The sequence below is a fragment of the Callithrix jacchus genome, chromosome 13 (genome assembly GCF_049354715.1).
Source record: "Callithrix jacchus isolate 240 chromosome 13, calJac240_pri, whole genome shotgun sequence".
Taxonomy (NCBI): domain Eukaryota; kingdom Metazoa; phylum Chordata; class Mammalia; order Primates; family Cebidae; genus Callithrix; species Callithrix jacchus.
The window spans coordinates 22,572,166-22,594,784 of NC_133514.1; the positions used below are offsets into that span (position 1 = coordinate 22,572,166).

General features: G+C 38.6%; 1 protein-coding gene and 1 long non-coding RNA gene across 8 annotated transcripts in view; one reads left to right on the top strand and one right to left on the bottom strand.

Annotated features, from left to right (window-relative positions):
- The window catches only part of PSD3 (pleckstrin and Sec7 domain containing 3), a 553,221-nt gene that overhangs the window by 161,256 nt on the left and 369,346 nt on the right, over positions 1–22,619 (top strand). The window lies entirely within an intron of this gene.
- LOC103787474 (uncharacterized) overlaps positions 1–22,619 on the bottom strand; it is a 90,762-nt gene that overhangs the window by 56,174 nt on the left and 11,969 nt on the right. Inside the window, exon 4 of the long non-coding RNA XR_008475903.2 lies at positions 2,567–5,324. This is a non-coding gene — a long non-coding RNA (uncharacterized LOC103787474). The remainder of the gene's footprint in view (positions 1–2,566; positions 5,325–22,619) is intronic.

Consider the following 22,619-nt stretch of genomic DNA (forward strand, 5'->3'; position numbering starts at 1 on the left):
TAGGATGTGGTAGAGTAAACGTGAGTCCTTGAGATGTTGCAGAATCCCTGAACAAACAGTTTTTCATTGTGACGTATATGAACTGCCTCACCAAGTATGTTTTTAGCAGTCTTTCTTCATGGATCCTTGATTAAACTGTCTAATCTCCAGTTTTATTTTTAGGTTGGAGGTATCTTTTCCCTTTTATAAAGCAGAAGTGACATACTGGCATTTTAAACTCATGTTTTATTTGGTATAACCAATATTTTATTTTAAAAATTGAGCTAAATTTTAAAAGTTGGGAGATTTCATATAAAAATCCAGACTTTAACTTTCTTTTAATGAATTGCAGAAATGCAACACTGAGTGTGCATTAGCACTGACACGAAATAGTGCTGGTGCCTTCAGCACACAGGTGTTCGGTCACTGCGCTCTCTTCTGTGGTCTCATGCCTTGCCTGCCTTACTCATTTACATTGTCTCCAGAAGCCTGTGGACATTAGGCTTATGGCCTGTACATACGTAGTGTATAACTTTATACTTTTGCTCATGTGTTCCAGTTGTGAGTTTCATTATGTCACACTTTACAACCCCAAGTAGCATCCAGAGATGGATTTACTACGAAGCCAATGCAGGAAGCTTTCCCAAGGCTTCAGAACCATTTTTTGTTTCTTTTTCTTGAAGAGACTCCCCCACCCTCTCCCTAGTTGTATAGGTTTCAGGACCCACAAAACCAGATCTGCCTCTGCCAACATGAGGACCACCTATAGACCTTTCTAAAAACATTAAAGGTTCTTAGGTTCTACCTAACCCAGGCCAGTGCAGTTAGAATCTGCGGACAAGGGATGACCCAGGCATCTCTAAATTCTAAACAACTCCTCTGGTGATCATTATGATGCACATACAGGCTTGAGAACCATTGTGTTTTAAAAAGTAATTTACTTGAGCCGTTTATAAACCATTTTAACACTGAAAGGATACATTTTTGGAATCATTTAATATATTTAAACTGTAGTTTGATATATTTTACTGACATGCAGAGCTGAACTGCTTAGGTACCACTGCCAATTGGATTTTAATAGTGAGAAGATATTTCTGAAATTGAAATATGTCAACAGGAAAATTGAAATATGTCAATTAGAAAAATATGTTTCTAATTATCTGGCCTTAGGATATGCAATGTGATTGTAAAAAAAGTAGTTTGCATTTGTTTTTTCAAGAATTTCTGAAGAAGGTTTCTTATATCTGTGAAACTTTTATTCCATTCAGTTTCTGTTATGGTAGAATTTATGTAAATATTTGCTTTTGAAAATATCGAAAGTATAGGTAGAATCACACAGAGATTCTGGAGTCACCATAATGTATGGTAGTGTCACAAGGGAAAATAATATTACAGCCTGACACAGGTACCTGTATCATTGTTTGGAGAGGTTGAACGGTTGGGTGTATTTTTAATTATCATTAAGGATGATTAAGGATGATTAAGGGTGACTCACAACTGGAACACATGAGCAAAAGTATAAAGTCATACACTACGTCTGTACAGGCCATAAGCCTAATGTCCACAGGCTTCTGGAGACAATGTAAATGAGTAAGGCAGGCAAGGCATGAGACCACAGAATGATTAAGGATGAGGGGTGGGTGGCTACTGACCTTTAATAGATAGTGACCAGGGATGCTAGACAACTTTTAGTCCCTGGTATGGTGTCACACCAGGAAGAACTATTCTATAGGCTGCATGACCTTGAATGTACTGTTGGACTTTCACATAGGAGAAAAATATGTTTCTAATTATCTGGCCTTAGGATATGTAAATAAAATGTTTTTTTGCATGGTTTTAAATATCAGTGAGTTTTCTAGGACTGTAACTACCATGTAAATCAAGAGAAGATTATACTTTGTTTTCTTTGCAAATTTACTAAAAAATGTTTACCATTTCAAAGTATCACATCCAAGAAGCAGTGCTCATACTCTGCAGTCACCATTCAGTTCCCCGTGTCGGTTTACACTCGAACCTGGCTTTCAGCACATTTCTCCTTTCAGTCCAAGCAAGTGTACTGACTAATTTGAGCACGTATTTAATGAAATCATTTCAATTTTGTTTGCCCTTTGTGTGAATGGATTATTTTGAATTTTACATTTAGGCAGTTACATTGTTTATGGATTTCACTTTAGGATAATAGATAAGGAAGCATTGCAAAACGTTATGAAAAGGTAGTTTTGCCCTTAAAGAGTTGAGAGTTGCTATTTTAAAGCAATGTTTTTTGAGCATCAGAGCACATTCGATTGTTCTGTAGAAATTCTGAAAATTGATCGTTGTGAAACTGCCCTAAAAATATTAATATAGCAGTTTTCTAGGAAATTCTAGAAACTTCATGAATCTTTTTTACTTCATTGTGCACTTAGAAAATTGCACTCTTTGTATTGCACAGGGAAGTGAAGGAAAACAGAGGCCTCAGGCTGTAGGTGACGGTTTTTGGGGATCCTGGCTGCCTCGGGCCTGCCCTGCCCCACCTTGCAAGCAGAGGATCTACTGCCACCTTTGATGCTTTTCATGCTTGTTAAAAATGCAGATTCTTGAAACTCACCTCAGTAATTCTGATTCTGTTTAACTCAGAAATCTAGTATTGAATGAGCTCCTCAGATGATTCCGATGCAGGTAGTTCTTGGATGGCACTTTGAGCAATCCTGTTCTCACAGGTCAGGGGCAATAACTGCTGTGTCAGAAAAACAAAGAGAACAAGGAAAGTTGGGCTCCTTTCTAAGGGTGTGTGAGGTAATGCTAAGAGATTTCTGAGATAAAGCCGAGATATGAAACTCCTTCCTGGCTGGTGTTTCTCTGACAAGGAGCACAGTGACCTTACTTGAAAGGACAGAACAAACATGGCTAGAAGAAGCTGAAGCCCAGAAAGAGATCCCCTGGCTTCTTTTCTATGAGTTTAAAGTCTGAGGGATAATATTCCAAGAAGCTGAGCATATTTGCAGGTACATTATATGTCCACTTTAGATATTCTTTGAAAATCATGAAGATAGGAACTAACGCTAACGAAAATACAAGACGCAAAACCCTTATCTGTAGGAAGGAGATTTAAGGAAATTGTAGAGACTGGTGAGTTTCAGGGTAGTCTTTAACCAAGTTTGAGAGGATTATTAGAAACAGGAATGCTTTTACACTGTTGGTGGGAGTGTAAATTTAGTTCAACCATTGTGGAAGACAGTGCGGTGATTCCTCAAGGACCTAGAAATAGAAATTCCATTTGACCCAGCAATGCCATTACTGGGTTAATATAATCCAAAGTATTATAAATTATTCTATTACAAAGACACATGCACACATATGTTCATTGTGGCACTGTTTACAATAGCAAAGACCTAGAACCAACCCAAATGCCTATGAATGATAGACTGGACAAGGAAAATGTGGCACATATACACCATGGAATACTATGCAGCCATTAAAAAAAGATGAGGTTGTGTTCTTTGTAGGGACATGGATGAATCTGGAAACCATCATTCTCAGCAAACTGACACAAGAACAGAAAATCAAACACCGCATGTTTTCACTCATAGGAGGGCCTTGAACATGAGAACACATGGACACAAGGGGGGAGCATCACACACTGGGGTCTGTTGGGGGGGAATAAGGGAGGGACAGTGGTGGGTAGGGAAGCTGGGGAGGGATAACGGGGAGAAATGCCAGGTATAGGTGACGGGGGGATGGAGGCAGCAAACCACATTGCCATGTATATACCTATGTATATACCTATGCAACAATCCTGCATGTTCTGCACATGCACCCCAAAATCTAAAGTGCAATAATACATATATATAAAAGTACTGCAAGAGCAGGTAGTTTCCTTGGGTCTGAACTTGCACTTGGGAATGATGGCTGAACAGTGGGAACCAGGGAAGTGGGGGGAGGGTGCCGATCCAGTGCCCTCCCTCCAGGTAGAAGACCAAAAGGGTGGGGTCAGAGGCTTTGAGAGTGGTGTAAGGTTGACAGGTTAGCGGAACTGAAAGCTGTGTAGCATGGCTGGAAACCCACACATTATTCACATTTTCTAAATAGATGTTATTAGAACACAGGTGGGGAAATGCTGATGTTCTGGAAACAGTCCTGGGCAAAGAATCAAGAGGGCTAGGTTTTCATTTATTAATATGTCAGTTACCAGATGCCAAAAACTTCCTTCGGCACATTCCTGAAAGTATTTACTTTTTCAACATGCATTCAATGAATACCTGTATTTGCTGAGCTAGAGAGAGAGAGAGAGATGAAGCATACATCCTGACTGTGAAGTCTGGTTGGAGAAATAGATAAGTAATAAGATGATTCTAACACAATTGATGCCTGCTACAGTAGAGGTAAGAACAGAGGCCTTGGGAGGCTATGAATTTGTGCCTCAGTCAGAATGGAGAGAAGGCTTCTTGGAAGAGGTGACATCTGAGCAGAGTTTTTGCAGATAATTTAGAATGGGTGCTGTGAAGAAAGATGTTTTGACAGTGGCCGAAGCACATATAAAGTTGTGTTGCTGTGCAGACCATGGCATCGTCAGAGCAGCTGGTGTCAAGAGGGAGCAGTGAACTAGAAGACTTCAGTGGGCAGGGACTAGATTATGAATGCTCTTACATGCCATGGGAAAGCATGCTGTAAGTGTGTATTTTATTAATTTTTTTTAGAAAATGGATTGATTCTCCACATTTGGGGTTTAGGAAATCAGTTGGGAAGCAATGTAGAGATATATTCTGGTTATGGAGAGGTAAGATTGGAGGCAGTGAACCTTGTGAGCAAGGTGCACACATATATACATACACCCACACACAAGCCTGCCCACACCCACACACCAGTGGCTTAGAAAAAATAAAAGTTATCCTCCATGAAAGAATTCAGTTAAATGATTCAGAGCTTGTATATTGCTTCCACAGTATCGCAGGTGTTGGCTACTTTGGACTAGTTGGTCTGCCATCCTTCCAGATTTTCTCATCTTCTGATGTGGTTGCTTGAACTCCACATTCCTGAGAGCAGGAAAGCAGGGGGCAGGAATCACAAGGGCAAAGGGCCATGCACTAGCTGTAACATAAGGATATGGTACGTCCTTAACGTCCTTGATAAGTTCTTGGACACTGCAGCTTCAAGCAAAATGTATGGGATGTGTAACAAAACCAATTTTCTTATCAAGATGACAGTGTTATTTGAGGACTTGCTGTAGGTTGTTTTGCTTAAAGTCTTGGTTTCCAAGAGCTAATCTACAATGTTAGGTGAGGACTTGCTTTTATTTTGAAGAAGTTGCAATGGAAGACTTCTAGTTAGAGTTCATTGCCCCTGTGTCATGCCATGATCACATTTACCTGTAAGAGAAAGGTTGAAAATGTATTTATTCAGTGGCCGTGTGCACTGCTAAAAATGGAGGGATTCTATCACTAAGGGAAGGGGAGAAATGGTTAGTGGGGTAAACCATCTGCATCTCTGCCTAAAAGTGGTACAGGAATGCAAGGGACACATAAAGAAGACCTGAGCTGAGACATTGGAGATACGGAAGACGAGACATACTGCAGGGATTGCTGATACTGGTAACTGATTAGATACGGGAAGAAAGGAAGGTGAAGGGGTTGAGGGTGGTTTCTGCTTTGGGCAGAAATGGATGGATGGGAGTGCCCTTCAACATGTAGTGGTTTGAGGGAGGAGCAGGTTTTGGGATGAGGTGGAAGAATGCTGACATTTTGACACATGTTGCATTGGAGATGCCCATGGCATATTCAGATGTAGATATTCAATAGGCTGGTGGGTATTCAGGTCTGGGCTAGGGGGAAGATACTTTATTTTATTTAAACATAAATGTTAAAGGCTTCTCTCCCTTCTTTTCTGTTTTTTTTTTCATTTCCTCCAGCTTTATTAAGATATAATTGGCAAATAAAAATTTTTTATATTTATGGTATACAACATTATATCTTTACATATGTTCATTGCGATATGGTTAAATCAAACTAACATAATCTTTGCCTTACATACTTTTTTGTGATGAAAACATTTAAGATCTACTCCTTTAGCAATTTTCAAATGTATAATACATTATTAATTATGGGCACCATGCTGTCTGACAGATCCCTAGAATTGATTCATCTCATCTAACTGAAATTTTGTACCATTTGACCAACATCTTTTCTTCCTCCTCCTCTGCTGCAGCCCCTGGTAACCATCATTGTACTCTTTGCTACTATGAGCTCCACATTTTAAGATTCTGCATGTAAATAAGATCATGCAGTATTTGTCATTCTGTGCCTGACTTATTTCACTTAGTGCAATGTTCTCCAGGTTCATTTGTTTTGTCACAAATGATGGTCTTTTCTAGCTTATTTTTAAGGCTGTATAGTATTCTGTTGTGTATATATATATGCCACTTTTTTTAATCCATTCATCAATCTATAGACACTGAGTTCAATTTCATATCTTAGCTCTTGTGAATAAACCTGCAAAGAATTTGGGAATACACAGAAATGGGATTGCTGGATCATATGGTAGTTCTATTTTTACTTTTTAAAATGAACTTCCATACTTTTCCACCAACAGTGTACAAAGTCTCCCTTCTTCCCACATGCCTCCAGCATCTGGTACTTTATCTTTTTGATATTAGCCATTCTAACAGGTTCAAGGTGATACCTTACTGTAGTTTTCATTTGCTTTTTCTGGATGATTACTGATGTTCAGTACTTTAAAATTTATCCCTTAGCCATTTGTATGTCTTCCTTTGAAACATGTCTGTTGTAGTCCTTTGCCCATTCTGAAGTTGGTTTACTTGTTTTCTTGCTATTGAGTTGACAAATAAAATGTATACATATTTATATTTTAGATATTAACTGCTTGTAAGATACATGGTTTGCCACGTGTTTACCCAATTCTGTTGGCTGTCTTTTCACCCTGATAAATGTTTTCTCTGCTGTGTGTTAGCTTTTTAGTTTGGCGCAATCCCAATTTTCTGTTTTTTCTTATGTTGCCTGTGTTTTTGGTGTTGTATACAAAAAATCATTGCCTAGACCAATGTCAAGAAGCCTTTTTTCTTATGTTTTATTCTAGTAATTTTATAGTTTCAGTTCATACATTTAACTCTTTAATCCATTTGGAGTTGATTTTTGTATATATTGTGAAATAAGAGTTCAATTTCATTCTTCTGCATGTGGATATTCAGTTTTCCCAGCACCATTCATTGTTGTTCTTTCCCCATTGTGTGTTCTTGATACTTTTGTCAAAGATTAATTGACTATAAATGTAAGGATTTATTTATGAGCTCTCTATTGTGTTCCATTGGTTTAGATTTGTTTTTATTCTAGTATCATGCTGTTTTGGTTACCGTAGTTTCATAGTATATTTTACAGTTAAGTAATGTGGTGTCTCAGCTTTTTTTGTTTTGCACCCAATTGCTTTGGCTATTTGGGGTCTTTTTTGGTACCATATGGATTTAAGAATTGTTTTTCTATCTCTGCAAAAAATGCCATTGGAATATTTATAAGCATTACATTGGATCTGTGGATTGCTTTGGGTAATTGGGACATTTTAACAATTTTTAAAATCTTTGAAGATGGGATATCTTTCCATTTATTTTTGTCACTTCAACTTTTTTCACTAGTTTTATAGTTTTCAGTGTATAGTTCATTCATTTTGGTCAGATTTATTCTGAAGTGTTCTACTTTTTGTAGGTACTGTAAATGCAATTTTTAAAATAACTTTTTTGGATAGTTTCTTATTGTATAGGATTGGTACTGGTTTTTCTATGTTGATTTTGTATCCTGCAACCTTACTAATTTATTAGTTTAACAATTTTTTGGTGGAATCTTTAGGATTTCTATACATAAAATCATGTCAATTGCAAAAAAGGGACTATTTACTTATTCCTTTTCAATTTGGCTGCCTTTTATTTCTTTTTCTTGCTTAATTACTCAGGCTAGGAATTCTAGTTCTGTGTTGACAGAAATGGTGAGAGTAGGCAGCCTGGCCTTGTTTCTTAAGAGTGTGATGTTAGCTGTGGGCTTGTCACATAGGGTCTTTATTATGTTGAGGTACATTCCTTCTTACCTAATTTGTTGAGAGGTTTTTTTTTTTTTAATCATGAAAGGGTCTTAAATTTTCGCAAATGTTCTTTATAAGTCCATTGAGATAATCTTATGATTCCCCATCTGGAAGGGAATGTGTGTGGGCTTGCTATTGGAGCCTTTAGGCAGGCTCATTCCTGGCTCCACTGGGGTTTGCTTAGAGCCTGGATTTTCAGGTTCAAGTCTGGAGCCTGGGTTTACTGTGGTGGGCCTGGATCTTGTGTCTGCTGGGTTGGGCCTAGAGCCTGAGCTTGTGAGGGTAGGCCTGGATCTGCAGGGGCCAGCCTGGTGCTAAGATGGGCTTGGTACCTAGATGCATAGGGATGGGCTAGGAGCCTGAGTTCACAGTGGATGGCCTGGCATTAGGGTGAGTTTAGAGCCTGATTCTGTAGTGGTAATGGGTAGTGTCCTTTGTTTGTGGGACCATTTTGGTACCTGGGCCTGGAGCCTGGGTCCATGAAGTCCAGCCTGATGCTTAGACCCAAGGTTCACTGGGGGCAGGCCTAGATCCTTTGTCCACTGGCACTGGGTCCTGCATGGAGACTGGGTCGCTAGGGATGGGCCTGGGTTCGTGGCAGCTTATGTGACTCTAGGGTCTGCTGGAGCAGGTCTGGACCCTGGGTTCTATAGAGCATGAGGTCCCTGAGGCTGGCCTGGCTCCTGGGAGGCCTGGAGTCTCTATCTGCAACAGCCAGACTTGCTTCTGGGTCTGTGGGTGCGGGTCTGAAGCCTTTGGCTGTTGGGGCTTAGAAGACAATTTAGAAGTGGATATGATTGCCTGGGAATTACGTGGAAAATGAAAAGAAATCAAAAGTTGGCACTCTAAAGAAAAAAATTTGCAGAACAGGCTGGCAAAGTAAGAAATTTAGAAGGATCAACCAGAAATAGAAAAGGGAAGTTTTAACAGAAAGATATTTGGAAAACAAGAGCGAGAGGATTTTCAAAAGGAGGCAGTAATTGCAGAGACATGCCACAGATAAGTCCAGTCTGATAGACTGAAGCATCTAGCAATTAGGAGGTATTGAATGCATTGAAATAGGAGAAGAAGGGAGGGTGTGTGTGTGTGTGTGTGTGTGTGTGTGTGTGTTTATAAAGTTGTGATTAAATCAAAAATTTATTTTATTTTTTTAATGATCATATGATTGTTGGAATTACTAAGGGTAGATGGTGGCTGTTTCCTAAGTATCTCTAGCAGTGTACTCTCTACCCTCTGGGTGCCTTGCCCCTCAGCATCCCACTTGGGGCTTTGTCACTGGGACAGCATGGTAACTGTTTCTCTCAAACTAACATTCAGGGTGTATTTCCTGCTACATGAGAATGTTTTTGGGGAATAATAGGTAGATATTTAATATAATGGCTGTCACGAACGGGTTTGAAATTTGTGATGAAGCATTAGGGTTCCAGCTGTCACTGATCACCACTTCTCTGAACTTCAACATCAGGCCACCAATAAGAATAAGGGTTCTGGTTGAAACTGAAACAGCCCTGGCCAAATTGTGGAACTAGGTGTGGTGAGTGTCTTCATTTCTTTCAGGAGAATCCTAGCCATAAAGGTATGATACAGTCACAGGCACAAGATGATTTTGAGAAGTTGACTGTCCTTTAATTTTAACCTAATTACAGATATCTAAAGTAAAGATTTCTAGGTTTTCCTTCAAAGAATATAATTTTTTTTTCCTTCTGAAAGCTTAGAAATAAATCTTTAGAAAGTGCAGGTTTGAGTTCAGTTGTTAATACTTAGACAACACTGCCCCCTGGTGGAATGAATCTGCAACACTTTTCAGTAGCTGTTAAAATTGTGAAGTCCTGTTTGACGGTCCTGCCACCAGATTTCCTTCCGAGGGCAGTTAATACTCTTTTGTTCTTTCTGCTTGCTTTAATCTGGAGGTTTGTCAAAATGCCAGCTGTGTACAGATATGCCCTGTTATATCTTAATCTCATTATGATGTTATGAAATAAAGATCTGGGATTTTCATGGCAAAAACTTCTCAGATGTACATTTTGGTAGGGCCCTGAATACAAGATGCGTTAAAAATAATACGTGAAACCTGGTCTAGTGCCTTGATTGTTTTCCTCATGTATAAATTTTTCAAAAACTTCTGAAGAAATCATTCTTATTGGAGGCATAATAATTGAAAGACTATTGTGAAAGATCCTACTTAACTTGGCTGTTTGTGAACTGATAGTTTTTGAGTTGTTTGATTTGTTTTGCTGTGTATTAAATTACGATATAGGCTGATACAATGAGAAGATATTTTTCTTAATTTTTGAGGTTCAATCCTGAGTTCTCTTCTTCATTGTATTAATGTTGACTAGTGATGTGCGTGGTGGGGGTAGGGGTGTGCGTGTGTGTATCTGCAGGTGTATGTCTATATTTATATATCTATTTCTATATATATCCCTGAAGTATGAATTGTAAAGAATTAAAATGCTCTTTGGAAAGTAAAAATAAAGATTTCATTTTCTGTTTTATTGAATTAAGCAGAAGTGAACACTCTTATATCATTATTATACAACAGATACTCTGCTAGGAACTTTTTATATTACTTTTGGAGCCTCAGACAGATCTGATATGGTTTCTTCCCTCACCGCCGTTTCATAGATGAGGTCACTGGGACTCACTGAGGCCCAGTAACTTAACCTCAGGTTACACAGCGAGGAAGTCATAGGTCTGGTGTGTCCAGTGAAGCAGGACTTCAAGGCCGTCTCTCTACCATATCCTACAGCCTTGCAGGGAGTTGGAGTGAAGTGTTACTCGTCCCCAATTGACAGTGTGCTAACTTTCCTTGAAAGTAGGCTATACTTTTTGGCTTTGTTATCAATTGTTAGTATGATATTGAATAAATTATTTAACTTCTTTGGCTTTCCTGTTTTTATTTCAGTCTTTAAACCGAAGTCTGTATCTGTGTCTCCCAGTGATTTGAGGAGAGGAGGTGGTGCTACAAGTTTGTGCTCCCACCCCCACTCAACCAAAAACACTCCCTCTCTTATCTGTTTGTTTGATTGATTGATTGATTGACACTGGCTACATTCTGTTGCCCAGAATGGAATGCAGTAGTGTGATCATAGCTTGCTGTAGCCTGAAACTCCTGGGCTGATGCAATCCTCTGACCCCAGTCTCCTGAGTAGCTGGGACTACAGGACTATACCACCAAGCCTGCTTAATTTAATTTTTTTTCTCCTGTAGAGGCAGTGTCTTGCTGTGTTACCCAGATTGGCCTGGCCTCGAACTTCTTTTATTTATTTTTTGGACTTCTGCTGTCAGATGCCATTTGAAGGCACAATTTCTCTGCTAAAATAAAACAAAACAAAACTTAAACCACTAAACTATATGATTCGCCCCATCTGCCTGATCATTTCTTTATGGGTCTTGGCACACCACAACAGCTTTTTATATTTTTCCTTCACAAGGGAAAGAAGATATGGCCTGGGGCATCAGACTGTTCAGTGAAAGTTCCTCTCCATTGGGAATATTTGGGTGCTGATGACAGGACATTTAAGATGGGGAGCAAACTCTTCATGGGGCAGTCTTCTGTGTCTCAGGATCCTGAAACATCTAAATTCCTCCTCTATTATAATTAGGCACCGGCCTGCCACTTTTTCCTTTCACTGCAACTTCCAGCAACCAAAGTTAAAGCCCCTACTTTCCAGCAGAGGGAAATTATAATGACAGGAATATGATAGAAGTAAAAACATATAAAAACAAAGAAACATGAAATACAATTTTTGCTTACTTTCAACATCGTAGAATTAAAGAAAAAAATACAGGCTTGGCATGGTGGCTTGTGTCTGTAATCCCAGCATTTTGGGAGGCCAAGGTGGGCAGATCAGGAGTTTGAGACCAGACTAGCCAACTTGGTGAAACTCCATGTCTACTAAAAATACAAAAATTAGCTGGACATAGTGGCACAAGCCTATGATCCCAGCTACTCACTTGGGAGACTGAGGCAGGAGAATTACTTGAACCCAGGAGGCAGAGGTTACAGTGAGCCAAGACTGTGCCACTGCAAGAAAAGAAAGAGAAAGAAAGGAAGGGAGAGAGGGAGGGAGGGAGGGAGGGAGAAAGAAGCCAAGAAGCAAGACTAACCATTCATTTATTGAAGCATCCAGTCAGAGTTTGTTCATTTGATAAGACAGTGGTGTTAATGGGGCCACAGTAGAAACTTAAGGGAGAGATAACCTTCATTTCTATACATCAGGAGCTTTGCAAGCTATTTTACAGAAATAGTTTTGTTGGTTTAAGGGAAGCCATAGCAAACAAATAGGGCTGGCTCAATGCAATACCCAACTACACTAGGAAAAAGCAACTTGGAGTGTTAGTACTTGCGATGCTGGATTGCTAAGTGTCTGAAATGTAGTTCGTTTAGTTACCCTTGGAACAACTGTCATAGCAAAGTTCGAGTTAGTCTTAGTTAAAATGAATAGAATTAAATAAAGTAGATTGAGTCCCTGTTTTAATTTTCTATTTAAAGTGAAAATGACTAGAGACTCTGTGTGTGTGTGTGTGTGTGTGTGTGTGTGTGTGTGTGTTCCTAGAATTTGTTGGGAACTGAGATTTGTATAGTTTCAATTATAATATTTAGATAGTTTTTAAAATGGGAGGGCAGGAAATCCTGAAATTTAACTAATTTCTACAAATATCTGTGGAGTATTTGCTGTGTACCCAAAACTGCTAGTCATTGCTTATAAGGAGATAATGAACTTACAAGCAAGACAGCATTCCTACGAGGAACCATTAAACAAAAGATGATATGTAATTCAGTGGGTACAAATCTCATGAACAGATGACTAATTTCACGCTAAAGATCCTGCACAGAGACAGACATGTGCTTTCATAAGGAGACAGACTGAGATGATCAGGATCAGAACGGGAAGTCAGGGAGATGTGGTCATCATATTATATGGAGAGGAGGGGAGAAACAGTGCAGGGTGAGACGGGTAATCAGACGCTCTTTACAGGTATGCTCATTTATTCTCTGCCTTGAAGGATAAGTCTTATTTGAATAGATGGAAACCATGGAGAGAATATGGTTCTAGAAATAGGTGAGACTGCATACAGGATGTTATTGACTCAGGTGGAGAAGTCATTTAAGATATGATCATGGAAGACTTTCAGTATTAGTCCAAAAAAATGGTCATTTGAAGTGTATGTTTTGAGAAGCCTTACTTAATTGCTTAATTTGGGTGACTGCCCTCTTTCTGGGGGGCCTCCACTGTACCTTAAAGTTTGCCTGTATTGTTGAAGCAGTCATTCATTCTGTAGAGGCACAAATTTACAGATTTTTCCTTGGCTAACAGAGATGAAACTATATCTGGTTATCTTGATTGGTATTTGGCTATTTTTGAAATTCTATATTAATTTACCTGTTATTAATGCTGACATTAATCAGTTTACCTATATCTAACAATATACATATATTCTATAGATAGTTTGATTTTAACCATTTCATGTTGAAAACTTAAAATTTAGGATTTTGTGATATATTGCTCTCATTCTCGTGTGCCGAGTGCGAAAGATTATAAAAATTAAATCCAGTCTAGCAATACATTTAATAAATCCAACTTACTGAAAAGAGTATAAATGAAAGGAAATTAAAATGTCAACTATGTATCATTAATATTATTGTTTGTTATTTGTCTGTTGTATTCAAGGGGTTGTTACTCTGTGGGTATAGTCATGTGCTGCTTCACATGGATGTATGTTCTGAGAAATGGGTCATTAGGCAATTTCATCCTTGTGTAAATATCAGAGTGTACTTGCACAAACCTAGATTATATGATACATGGTACACACCTAGGCTCTATGTTATGGCCTATTGCTATACCTAATTGCTGTGCTCTAATCCTGTGCAACATGTTACTGTCCTTAATACTGTAGAGAATTGTAATAGAATGCTAAGTATTTGTATGTCAAAACATATCTAAACATAGAAAAGGTATAATAAAACTGCAATATAAAAGATAAAAGGCCAGGTGCAGAGGTTCATGCCTATAGTCTAAGTACTTTGGGAGGCTGAGGTGGGAGGATCACTATTGGCCAGGATTGCAAAGACCAGCCTTCTTCATCTCTACAAAATAAAATAAAATAAAATGAAAAGACAAAAAAAGATGTACCATCGTACAGGGCATCTACCATGAATGGAGCTTGCAGGACTAGAAGTTGCTCTGGGTGACTCAGGGTGTAAATGTGAAGGCCTAGGACATTACTGTCCATTGCTGTAGGCTTTATAAACACTCAACACTTAGGCTACACTAAATTTATAAAATTCATTTTTCTCTCGATAACAACCTTAGATTACTGTAACTATTTTACTTTGTAAACTTTTAACTTTTGAAAAATTTTGGACTATTTTGTAATGATACTTAAAATATATGTACATGGTACAACTATACTAAAATATTTCTTTGAATGTCTTGAGTTAAAAGGAACATTTATTAGGTGAGTTACAGCTGTGAGAGCTAATATGAGACTCTCTCAGGCAGGGTTTCCTAACTTTAGGGGGTCTGGAGCACCCAGATATTTGATGAAAAATTTGTATAAATATTTAACTGATTTTTTTTTTGTCAGGAGAGGGTCTGTAGCTTTCTCAAGGATATCTTTCTTAAAGACATCCACTTGCCTGAGACTTGAAGAACAGAAAAATCAGTGTGTTGTATTTTTCCTGGTCCTTCAGATACAACTGTTACCCTAATCCAGTCACACTAACATGGTGTTTACTGTAACATAATCTCTTCTAAGTGGTTCAATTACTGAATATATATGTTGTTATAATGTTTTTGAAAGGTGTATCTCATGCTAGAAAGATCAAAGAGACCAATTTATACTTTATTTTTTCATTTTGAAAAAAGACATATTTACTGTAAATAGATCGCCTACTTTAATCTTAATAAGTATGGGGAATGGTGAAAATTATTTTAGGTCTATATTCATGGATTATCTTGTATATTAATATCATTAAAAAATAATGAATGCCTTTTAACTTCAGAACACTATGATAGGTATCTAGGATCTAGAAAATGTAAGATAAAAAGTAAGTTAGGGAAGACAGTGTATAATTATGAAAATATAAGAACCCTTAGAAAAGTATAGGCAATATATGTTTTGAGAATAAAAGGGGAGGGCGGGTGCAGTGGCTCACACCTATAATCCCTGCACTTTGGGAGGCCAGGGCAGGTGGATCACCTGAGGTCAGGAGTTTGAAACCAGCCTGACCAACATGGGGAAACCCCGTGTCTAGTAAAAATACAAAAATTAGCCAGTCATGGTAGCATGCATCTGTAGTCCAAGCTACTTGGGAGGCTGGGACAGGAGAATTGCTTGAACCTGGGAGGTGGAGGTTGCAGTGAGCTGATATTGCACCACTGCACTGCTGCGTGGGCGACAGAGTGAAACTCTATCTCAAAAAAAAAAAAAAAAGAAAAAAGAAAAGGTGAGGAGATGTCACGGAGAGTTGGTGAGGCACGGAGGGCTTTAATGAAAAGTGTGACTTGAGCTAAGGATATGAAAGATGAGGAGGACATAGAGAGGAGGAAATAATTTAATGAGCAAAAGTACAGAGATGACCATGTAACTTAGTAGGGATGCTAGTTGATCAATGGAGAGGCAGCTTTTTGGAATGGTTAACAGCAGGGATTCTTAAAACACTCTGTGCCTCAGTTTTTTAATTTGCAAAACTAATACCTTTCATGTAATTCTATTTGGTATGTGGCTGCTATATTTAAAAAGAAAAACCTAATACATAGTGCCAGCAAGATAGTAGTAGGGAAATAAGGTGGGGAGTTAGTAGCCAGGTTGCAAAATTTCTTGAATGACAAGTTAAAGCAAAAGTTGGCAAACTGTGGCCCTTGGGCTGAATCCTATTCCCCTCTTGTCTTTCTAGATCACATTTTATTGGAAAACAGCCTTATGTCTGCGTTTTGGTTGCAATGGCAAAGCTGTGTGTTTGGGTAGAGACTTTATGACCCAGAAAGCTTAAGGTGTTTACTGCCTTGTCCTTTACAGAAAAAATATATTGACCTTGAGTAAACAAATACAGCTCTAACAGAATTACAGATTTATTTAAAATTTTTATTTTGTTTTGTTATTTACTTCTAAGATACAATGGTAGTATAGGTATTGGGTACACATTCTTATTTCAAGAGGGAAAGATCAGCCAAAAGAAAGGGGTGGTAGGCTCCACACAAGTCTGAAACCCAACAGGGAAGACATTAAACCTTAAAGTTCTGACATAATCCTTGACTCCATGTCTTGTATCCTGGGCACACTGGTACAAGGGGTGATTCTCTGAAGCCTTAGGCAGCCCCATCTTCATGGCTTTCTTGGGTGCAGCCCATGTGGCTGCTCTCATGGTTGGAGTGTGATGCCCACAGCTTTTCTGAAGTTCAGAGTGCGCACTATCAGTGGCTGTACAATCCTGGGGTCTGCAAGCTAGATGACTGTATTGGTGCCCTCCCTGAGACAATGAGTAGTTCTCACTCTGTTAGTTTATACAAGAGCTAGTTGTTTAAAAGAGCCTAGCACTTCCTTCTCTCTCTCACCTTGTGACATGCCTGATACCCCTTTGCCATGTACCATGAGTAAAAGCTTCCTGGGGTCCTGACCAGAAGCAAATGCTGGTGCCATGCTTTCTGTATGGCCTGCAGAGCTGTGAGCCAAATAAACCTCTTTTCTTTATAAATTACCCAGTCTCAGGTATTCCTTTATAGGAATGTAAAACAGAATACTACACTTCCCAATGGCGCCAAGCAGAAGTAGAGGGAGCCACATCACCTACCCCTCTCCCCACCTTCTTGGACTGAGCTGAAGTGGTACCTTTTTTCCTGGGGAAACAGTACTTTGGCCAGTCAAAGCACTCACACCTTTCTGGAACCTAAGTTGGAGGAGTGCTGCATGTCCCTAAAACAGTGCCTTGGACCCCCAAAAAGGTCCTACATCCTAGTACCTAAGCTGAAGCAGCACACTACATCCTAGAAAAACTGCATGAGCTGCACAGAACAGTCAAGTCCCCAGGCCTTAGCTGAAGGAGCACATTGGTTCCTGGGAAATCAGTGCCCGGCTGAGCTAAGTAGCGGTACCTCCCTGGGCTAAACTGCCATAGTACCTCATATCCCAGGGAAGCAGAGCAGTGGCTTAGCTGAGGTACCCTTCCCTATAGGCCAAATAACTCCTGTATCCAGCTCCTTGGAGCTGGTCCAGGCCCTAGAGTCTGAGCTGTTGGGACTCATCTGTTCTTGAGAATGGAATCATCACTGTGCTGTTCCCTGCCCCCCACACTCTTCGCCCCACCATGCTACCAATAGTAGCTATTCCTTGCCATTATCAGTACTTGCTGCCACTGTACCTGGCCTCACAGAGGCTCAGATGCTGAAGATCACCACCAACCCAGGGGTCTAGAGACACTACCACAAGGTGACTCATGTCCTGGGATCCGAGTTGCCATTTGGGTCAAGTTCCCAAATCACAGTCATACCTTGCTCCTTGAGCCCAAACCTTCAGAGTATCACTTCCTTGGAGTTGGATGAGTGCTTTTACTATATTCCCCAAGGGTAGAATCACAGCTACAACCTGGCCTCCTGAGCCACAGGTCCTGGTTCTGGGGGCAACTTACATCAAACCCATTCACAGACAGCAAGTTTGCACCCAATGATCCGGGTGTTACATTAGGTTCACAAGACTCTGAGCCTAGGACCCTGGCCCCACAGCTCTCAGTGCCGTTGCAGCCACTTGTAGGCCATGTCAAACCTGACATCAAGAGAAATCCTCTCACCTAAGTCTCCCCATTGTGGGGAAAATGAGAATAGGAGGACCCCTGAAGCTGTTGAGACTGAAGACATTAACAGCCTATGCCACTGCCACCACTGCTACAAACATCTACAGCATATGCTACCGAGGCACACACAGTTACTGCTGACATTAAATGCAGATAAAGAGTCTGCACAGATACCATACTAGTGCACCTATCTAGAAACAGTCACCACACTCTTTCCAACCAGCACAGTAAAACCCAACTGAAGGTAAAAATCTTTCTGTACAAAAGCCAGTCTATTAAGTTTGGAAGAGGCAACTGTGCCACCAGAAAGCAACACCCAAATATCTACCACACAGACATCAAAACAGGGAGAGAAAGGCATGAAGGGGAAAGGAAATATGACACCACTAAAGAAACATAACTCTCTAATAACAGACTTCAATGAAAAAGAATTCAATGACTTGCTGGAATATGAATTCAAAATAATAATTTTATAGTAACTCAGTGAAATTCAGAAAATAGAGACAGACAATTCAAATTCAGGAAAACAATTCACCATATGAATGAGAAACTCAACAAAGAGATATAAATTATAAAAATAAATAAATAAAAATTTCCTATTTGAAGAATTCAGTGAATGAAATAAAAAAAAGTTAACAGAGACCTTCAGTAGAAGACTTGATCAAGCAGAAGAATCTCTGAACTTAAGCTCACTTGAAATTATGATCTGAGGGAAAAAAATGAAAAGTAAAATTAAAAAAAAGTTAAGAAAGTTTAAAAGACTTGTGGGACACCATTAAGTAAATAAATATATTATGGGATTTGCAGAAGGAAAAAAGAAAAAGACATAAAAATATATTTAATGAAATAATAACTGAAAACTTACCAAGTTTGGGGAGAGATATGGACATCTGGAGCCAGGAATCTCAAAAGTCCCCAAATAAATTCCACCCAAAAGTTTTTCTTTTTCCTGAGGCACATTTATGTCAAATTGACAACAGTCAAGGACAAAGAGGAAATTATAAAGGCAGCAAGAGAGAAGAGTCAAGTCTCATATAAGGAATCTCCATTAGACTGATATCAGATTGTTCTGCAGAAACCTTACAGGCGAGAGGAGAATGGGCTGATATAGTCAAAAAGCTGTAAAATACTGTCAGCCAGGAATACTATACCCAGCAAAGCTGTCCTTTAGAGATGAGGGAGAAATAAAGTATTTCCAAGACAAACAAAAACTGAGAAAATTCATTACCAAGAGGCCAGCCTTATAAAAAATGCTCAAGGGAGTTCTGCATCTGGAAGTGAAAAGATGAAAATCACTCTCATGAAAACAAGCAAAATTATAAAACTCATTAGTAGAGAAAATACACAAAAGAGAAAGAGAAAAGAATCAAGACTTGTTACTATAGAAAACCACCAAACTGTGATGATAGAGGAAGAAAGGAATGAAGAGAGGAAGAAAGGAAGGAAGGATATACAAACAACTTCAAAAACAATTAACAAAATGACAAGAGTGTTTTCTCACCTATCAATAATACCCTTGAATGTCAATGGATTAAATTCTCCACTTAAATTATATAGATTGGCTAAATTGATGAAAAACCATGACCCAGCTCTATGCTGCCTACAAGAGATTCACTTTACCCGTTGACTATTGAACAACAAGGTTTTGACCTGTACAGGTCCACTTATATGCAGATATTTTAATCAATAAACATGTTGTTTAGTTTTTTGGGAGATTTTCAATGATATGAGAAAACTTACAAACCATGTAGATTAGAAATATTGAAAAAAACAGAGTTATGACATGAATTTATAGAATATATGTAGCTATTAGTTTATTTAGTCACTTACTACCATGAAATAGACACAAATCTAATATAAAAAGTTAAAATTTATCAAAACTTATATACACCAGGCTATACATAGTGCCATTTGCAGTCAAGAGAAATGTAAAGAATCACAAAGATGCAGTATTAAATCATAACTGCATAAAATTAACTGTAGTACCTACTGTACTATATAATAATTTTGAAGCCACCTGTCATTGCTGTTGCAGTAAGCTCAAGTGTTGCATCTGCTTAAAATGCTGTATGATGCTCCTCAGCTCCATATGAGCAATTTCTCTGTCCAGTAAATTATGTATTATATTAAAAACTGATCTCTGTAGTAGTGCACACCTGTAGTCTCAGCTACTTGGGAGGCTGAGGTGGCATCCTTGAGCCCAGAATTTTGAGCTATGGTTGTGTTACTGCATTCTTGCTTGAGTGAGAGCAAGACCTTGTCTCTCGTAAAAAAAAAGAAAAGGCATCTTACAGTTCTCGGGTATTTTTCATCATGTTTAATTCAATTATAAACCTTGAATAACACCATGGGACCCATACAAAGTACCACTGGTAGTGCTGGCAGTGCTCACAAGAAGCAGGGAAAATTCATGATGTTACAAGAAGGGTGAATTGCCTGATATGTACCAGGCGGACTGAGGGTTTGAGGTCTGTAGCTATGGTCACCTGCCATTTCAAGATAAAATAATCCAGCAATGTAAGTACTGTTGTAAGGGAAAAAAAAGGAAATGAGTTGTCACTGCAGCTCTCTCAGTAGGCATATTAAACTTGAACTTTTTCATATTGAAAATGTAGCTGTTATGTGGATACAGGATAACTATAGAAAGGCATGCCTATAGACTCTACAATGATTTAAGAAAAAGTGAAGTTAGGTATGAAAACTTAAAGCAAAAGGAAGGTATTGGATCTAAACTTGGATAATGTAATGCCAGCAAAAGATGGTTTGATAATTTTAGAAAGAGGTTTGCCTAAAAAATGTCAAGATACTAGGAGAAGCAGCAGACAGCCAAGAAGCAATAGACCAGTTCCCAGACACCATTAAGGAAATTATTGAGAAGAATGGATATCTGCCTGGCAGGTTTTGTTGTTGTTGTTGTTTCCTTGTAGAAAAAAATGCCCTATTCTGGTAAACAGTTCCACAAAGGACATTTATTAATAAGAAAGGGAAGTGAGCACCAGGAGTTAAGGAAGGAAGGGATAGACCAACTGTACTGTTTTGTTCACATACAGTTGCATTTATGATGAGGACTGCCCTTGTCTAAATTTCTAACCCCTAAGCCTTGAATAGAAAAGATAAACACAGATACCAGTCTTTGGGTCGTATAACAAGAAGGCCTGTACAACAAGAACTCTTCAGCGCTGGATTGGTTTCATCAATGTTTCCCTAAAGTCAGGAAGTACCTTGCCAGTAAGGGACCACCTTTTCAAGTTCTTTTGATATTGGGCAATATCCTTAGCTACCCAGAACCCTATGAGTTCGACAGTGAAGGCATCAAAGTCATCTGTTTGTCCCCAAACACAGTATCTCTAATTCAGCCTCTACAACAGGGGGTCATAAGGACCATTAAGGCTCATTACACACAATGTTTTATGGAAATAATTGTCAGTGCTGTGGAAGAAAACCCTGAAAGAATATAATGAAAGTCTGGAGGAATTGCATCATTGAAGATTTCATTGTTAAAGGCAAAGCTGTGAAAGCCATGAAGCCTGAAACAGAGTTCTTGCTGGAGAAAACTTTATCTGGATGTTGTGCATGACTTCACAGGATTTACAATAGAGCCAATCAAGGAAATCATGACAAGGATTGTAAATATGGAAAAAAGTTGTGGGTGGTGGTGAGGAAGGATTTCAAGATATGGATATCAGAGAAATTCAAGAGCAAAAAGGTATCACACCAGAAAAATTAACAGCAGATGAATTGCTGGAGATGAGTGCTTCGAAATTAGTGCCAGATAATGAGGAAGAAGACGTGGAAGAAGCAGTTCTAGAAAACAAATTGACATGCGACAATCTGGTAGAAGCTCCATTGATTCAAGACTGTCTTTTGCCTCTTTTATGGCATGGATCCTTCTATCATATGGGCACTGAAACTAAAGCAGGCAGTGGAAGAAAGGTTGGTACTGTATAGAAACATTTTTGGAGGAAAAAAAAGTTAAAAAGTCAGACAGAAACGATAATGTATTTCTGTGAATTTACACTGAATTTGCCTGCCTCTCTTGCTTCCCGTTCTTCTTCCTTTACCTTTTCTGCCTCTCCCATCCTTCAGATAAGAACAGCAACTCCTTTCTCCTCCTCATCAGCTTATTCAATGAGAAATTGAGGATGAAGGTATTTATGATGATTCATTTCCACTTAATGAATCATAAATATATTTTCTCTTCTTTATAATTTTCTTTTTTTTTGTCTAGTTTATTTTATTATAAAATAAAGCATATAATACATACAACATACAAAATACGTGTCAGTCCCTATTTATGTAATCAGTAAGACTTCTTGTAAATACTAGGCTTATTAGGAGCTAAGTTTTTGGAGATTCAGAAGTTATGTGGACTTTCTACTGCATAGGGTTGGTAGTCAGTGCCCCTAAGTCTCATCTATTCAAAGGTCAACTGTAAACGGAATGTGAAAGTATGGAAAAAGACATTCCATGCAAACAGAACCCAAGTGTGAGTAGATGTAGCCATTTTTATATTGGATAAAACAGACTTTAAGTAAACAAATGTAAAAAGAGACAAAGAAGGTCATTATACAGTGATAATGGGATCAATTCAGAAAGCAGATATAACAGTTATAAACATATATGTACTTAACCCTGGAGCACCTAGATATTCAAGGCAAATATTACTAGATTTAAAGGGAGAAATAGACTCTAGTACAATATTAGTTTGGTACTTAAACACCCCTGTAAGCATCAGATAGATCATCTAGACAGAAAATAAAGAATCATTGGATTTAAACTGCACTTTAAT